This window comes from Pristiophorus japonicus, chromosome 8 (assembly GCF_044704955.1).
Source record: "Pristiophorus japonicus isolate sPriJap1 chromosome 8, sPriJap1.hap1, whole genome shotgun sequence".
Classification (NCBI taxonomy): Eukaryota; Metazoa; Chordata; class Chondrichthyes; family Pristiophoridae; genus Pristiophorus; species Pristiophorus japonicus.
The window spans coordinates 233952118-233958117 of NC_091984.1; positions in this window are offsets into that span (position 1 = coordinate 233952118).

Consider the following 6000-nt stretch of genomic DNA (forward strand, 5'->3'; position numbering starts at 1 on the left):
AGAACAGGCAGTTTAATATCTCAATCAAAGGCTGGCACCTTCTTCACCACTGGAAAGAAAGACAATGAAGTACTTTTTGGAGTGTAGTCACTGTTGTCATCATCATAGGCAGTCCCTCAAAATCGAGGAAGACTTGCTTCCACTCTAAAAGTGAGTTCTCAGGTGACTGTACAGTCCAATACGGGAATTAAAGTCTCTGTCACAGGTGGGACAGACAGTGGTTGAGGGAAGGGGTGGGTGGGACTGGTTTGCCGCACGCTCCTTCCGCTGCCTGCGCTTGGTTTCTGCATGCTCTCGGCGATGAGACTCGAGGAGCTCAGCCCCCTCCTGGATGATTCTTCCTCCACTTAGGGCAGTCTTTGGCCAGGGACTCCCAGATGTCGGTGGGGATGTTGCATTTTATCAAGAAGGCTTTGAGGGTGTCCTTGAAACATTTCCTCTGCCCACCTGGGGCTCGCTTGCCGTATAGGAGTTCAGAGTAGAGTGCTTGCTTTGCGAGTCTTGTGGCGGGCATGCGGACAATGTGGCCCGCCCAACGGAGCTGGTCGAGTGTGGTCAGTGCTTCGATGCTCTGTTGGTGCATCTGTTCTCGCAGGAGATTTGCAGGATCTTGTGAAGACATCGTTGGTGGTATTTCTCCAGCGATTTGAGGTGTCTACTGCATATGGTCCATGTCTCTGAGCCATACAGGAGGGCGGGTATCACTACAGCCTTGTAGACCATAAGCTTGGTGCCAGATTGGAGGGCCTGATCTTCAAACACGCTCTTCCTCAGGAGGCCAAAGGCTGCGCTGGCGCACTGGAGGCAGTGTTGAATCTCGTCGTCGATGTCTGCCCCTGCTGATAATAGGCTCCCGAGGTATGGAAAGTAGTAAACGCGGCAGACAATTTATACACACAAACAGCAACGCGATAATGATCAGATAATCTGCTTTTAGTGATGGTGATTGAGGGTTAAATATTGGACAGGACACTGGGGATAACTTTCCTGCTCTTCTTTGACATAATGCCATGGGAGCTTTTACATCCACCTGAGGGGGCAGATGGGGCCTCAGTTTAACGTCTCATCCGAAAGACGGCACCTCTGACAGTGCAGCACTCCCTCAGTACAACATTGGAGTGACAGCCTAGGTTTTAGTGCTCAAGTCCTTAGAATGGGACTTGAACCTACTCAGAGGAGAGAATGCAACCAACTCTGCCACCGCTGATGGTTATATTTATTGCATTACGTGCCACCCTGGATTATACGCTCAAGTCCTGGAGTTAAGCTTGAATTCACAAACCTCAATCAAAAAACCTCGAGCTCGACAACTAAAACCAACCTGACACTTATTCTCTTAAAGGCTCTCAGATGAACTGACTACCATTGAAATGTTCATTCAGACATGGTGGCTTACAGGGCCTCAGTTTAACATAAGAACATAAGAAATAGGAACAGGAGTAGGCCATACGGCCCCTCGAGCCTGCTCCGCCATTCAATAAGATCGTGGCTTATCTGATCATGGACTCAGCTCCACTTCCCTGTCCACTCCCCATAACCCCATATCGTTTAAGAAACTGTCTATTTCTGTCTTAAACTTATTCAATGACCCAGCTTTCACAGCTCTCTGAGGCAGCGAATTCCACAGATTTACAACCCTCAGAGAAGAAATTTCTCCTCATCTCAGTTTTAAATGGGTAGCCCGTTATTCTAAGATCATGTCCTCTAGTTCTAGTCTCCCCCATCAGTGGAAACATCCTCTCTGCATCCACCTTGTCGAGCCCCCTCATAATCTTATACGTTTCGATAAAATCACCTCTCATTCTTCTGAATTCCAATTAGTAGAGGCCCAACCTACTCAACCTTTTCTCATAAGTCAACCCTCATATCCCCGGAATCAATCTAGTGAACCTTCTCTGAACTGCCTCCAAAGCAAGTATATCCTTTCATAAATATGGAAACCAAAACTGTACTCAATATTCCAGCTGTGGCCTCACCAATATCCTGTATAGCTGTAGCAAGACTTCCCTGCTTTTATACTGCATCCCCTTTGCAATAAAGAACTAAACGATGTTAAGTATTTGAGTACCTTGTTACGGTGGGAATAATAGTAATTCATAACTAAATGATAAGATTTGATGACATCTGTATGTTAATTATTTGTATGTATCATCGATACTATCTGTGCATGCCGATCACCTGGTTTGTGTACAGTAATTCACATCGTTTGCATGTTAATTGTCTAAACGTACTATGAAAATAAATAAGAGTTCAAAGGCTTTTTCAGTATAAAGATGAGTGTTTGACATTAGACACCACACGCTGGAATCTCGGAAAGTGTGTCACATGCAGCCACGGGTATCGAAGCAAGCTGCCTTTGTGAAGTATCTCAGTAACTTTCATACTTAGTTTGCTTAGTATGAATGTTTAAATAAAAGACCCAATCCTGCCTTTACTTGTGTATGCAGTAACTCAAAACTCCGAACAGGTACAAACCTGGCTCTACTTTATTAGGGCCTGAAGTGCTCACATTACAAGATGGCTGGTCTTTTATAGCTGGGCCGCACACACGTGCGCACAGCCCAATGACCTCCGACAGTGGCGCCACCTGGTGGCTAGTAATCCCAAGCATAGAAATCGAAGCAAGCTGTCTGTGTGTGAAGTATCTCAGTAACTTTCATACTTGGTTTGTTTAGTAGTAATGTTTAAATAAAAGACCCAATCTGGCCTTTGCTACAACTGAGTGTGTGTGTAATTCGACGTTTAAAAGCAACAAAGCAAAAAGAGTAAGACAGCCGTTTATAACACTGCGTACTATCCTTTTGTGTTTCATGCACAAGTACCTCCAGGTCCCGCTGTACTGCAGCACTTTGCAATCTTTCTCCATTTAAATAATAACCTGCTCTTTAATTTTTTCCTGTCAAAGTGCATGACCTCACACTTTCCAACATTATACTCCATCTGCCAATTTTTGCCCACTCACTTAGCCTGTCTATGTCCTTTTGCAGATTTTTTGTGTCCTACTCACACATTGCTTTTCTTCCCATCTTGTCAGCAAACTTGGCTACGTTACACTCAGTCCCTTCCTCCAAGTCGTTAATATAGATTGTAAATAATTGGGGTCCCAGCACTGATCCCTGCGGCATCTCACTAGTTACTGGTTGCCAACCAGAGAATGAACCATTTATCCCTACTCTCTGTTTTCTGTTAGTTAGCCAATCCTCTATCCACGCTAATATATTACCCCCAACCCCGTGAACTTTTATCTTGCTCAGTAACCTTCCGAAAGACGGCACCTCCAACACCGCAGCACTCCCTCAGTACTGCACTGGGGTGTCAGCTTAGAATTTATGCTCAGGTCTCGGGAGTGGGACTTGAACCCATGACCGTCTAACCAAGAGACGAGAGGGGTACTCAGTGAGCCACTATCCCAGACACCTGCAGCAGGCAGTCCGCATCGACGAGGAGCTCAACAAGCTGCTGGGAGGGATCAGGGCGGGGTGCTGCCTAATATCCAGAAAACCACCACTGCGTCCAAGAGCAAGTAAAGCGTGGCGACCCCAACCTGCGAGGAAACCCCAGCGGCAGGTCGGGGCCGTAATAGGCGAGCGGCCTCTGGACAGCGTGGCGGTGTACCACTCCAGGGAGCAACGCGAGCTGGTGCAGGAGGGAGACTGGATTGGACATCACCATAACCCAGGTCGGTGATTGTAGCATGGGCAGGTACAACAGGAATGGTAAGGTCAGGGCAAAGGAGCAGCGAGAGATTGCAGAGCGATGTGACCGGGGCCCAGGGGCAGCCTGGGCCAGCCGACACTGTGCTGTGTGTCACTAGGCCCGTGCAGCAGAGCTGGTCTCCAGACTTCTTGGTTAACCCTTGCCACTGGACCAAGACCTAGCTCTGTCAAGCCCCGTGTGGTGGCTGGTGTACAACGTCAGCACAGGCATCTTCCATCCTTCAGGATGTAGTTCGGGATCTGGAATATTGGGTCCTTCATTGAAACACCTGTGAACTCATCCCTTTTTGGCGTGGAAGCAAGTCATCCTCGATACGGGGGACTGTCTAAGAAGAAGAGTCCAGTTCCGCACTTCTAAATTGTTGATGTAAATTGAACTGTGCCAGCAATCTTGTTGATTCACACAATCTGGTTTTGGTAAACAGATTTGCCATTTTATACGTAATACAGGTTGAATCTCCCTTATCAGGCACACTCGGGACCTGCCCTGTGCCAAATAAGGGATTTAGCCGGACAAGGGGAGGTCACGTGTTATAGGGGGGGGGGGCAACGCTATACAAACTGTTTTTACAACTTCATTGGTGTCAATCATTGGTCAAAAACAGTCCGTGTCTTCATGTCTGTGACATAGTGACCAAATGCACACATTATTGTGTCCATTAAGCGTAATTTTTACAACTTTTAATGAACTCCGATTGCTGGCCTGACCCTGCGATCCACCATCACGTTCCTCCCCCCCTCCCCCACCGATCCTGCTGCTGCACTCCCAGCTCGGGGCCGCAGTGGGTCGAGGTGGGGGGGGGGGGGTGGAACAGTCAGCGGTGGAAGAGATCGCCAACGCCAGTCGTATTTTCTCATTGCTCATCCGTTTCTCAGTAAGTAAAAAAAAAAATAATTGGTGGAGTTGGACTGCCGGACCAGCGGAGATTGCAGTGGAGCGGTCGGGGATATCGGGGCTGGGAGTGTGGCAGAGAGATCGTGGGGGAGGGGGTGGACCGCGGGGTCAGGCCAGCGATTGCGGGAGTCGGCAGCGAGGAAGTACTTCAATTTGCTCGTGTCGGAGTTCTGCGCATACGCCACCTGGCGACGAGGAATCATGCCGGACGAGGGGTGGTGCCGGATAAGGGAGTCCCGGTTAAGGGAGGTCCAACCTGTACATCAACTGGTACATCGAGCTTCAAAATAAAACTGGCCACCGGCTTTCTTCCGAGGTGGGTGGTGAGGTCCCACAGGAAGGATTCGGCAGGTACAGACAGCTGAAAAGACCACCCGTGGCTCCAAAATACACACACTTGCCTGGTTTAATTAGCACGACTGCAGGAGACAATTTACTAAGTAAAAGATGTGGTTGAAAAGGGCAGTAAAACAGTGTGTACAACTTTGCAACCTAATTTGAATGCTAATGAAGTAAACAAACCTAAACCATGCCCCTCACAACAAGCGATCGCTCTGTGGTAACCGCCGAATGGAAATAGCCATTTGTTCATGCTGTAGACCCAGTTATAATTCTATTATCTCGGTGACCTCATTAAGTAATTCATGACCTACAACTAACAAGGGCGATTTGTTATTAAATTGAGGCCACATTAGAACCGATTTGTTCATTAGTCCTTAAATGAATCATGACTTACAATCCAAACAAAAGGGTTCTCAACAATAAAAGAACACCCATTAGCCTGCAACTAATTATCAGTCTTAAATAAATGCAATTAAATAACTTAATTTACACGGCTATAAATGCATTTTAAATTGCTTTCCAAAGTGCTCGGAAGGAATTTCATAATGGAACTTCAAATTAGATTAGCGCTTCTCAAGGGGGGGTCCTTCTCATCCCTCATTTCATGTTACTTTGTGCATTTCCAAAAAAAAATTGCTTCTACTTGTTCCCCCAAACCTGCATTCAGCACTGTGGCACCAAACAACATTTTCATTGTTGAAAAATCACCAAGGTAGTATTTGAGGAAGTTTAGGATTGCATTTGGATGGTGTTACCTGTGGTCCAGCTGAGTCAGAGATCCACGCCCTCGGTACTGCACTGGAGTGTTAGCCGAGATTTTGTGCTCAGAGCCAACCTGCGAGTAGAGAAAACAATTGGGCAACATTCTCTGTACCCACCATCCTGACGTGTCTGGAAAGTTGAAGACGATGATTACTACTCGGGACCTTTTGCTGTTTTGTATGAAAGAGGTAATCCGCGAATCTCTGTGAAAGTGGAGGTGAAACAGGTTAAATAAACATTCCCCTGTAGAGATACGAAGGTTGCAATGTGTGATCCAGGTTGACG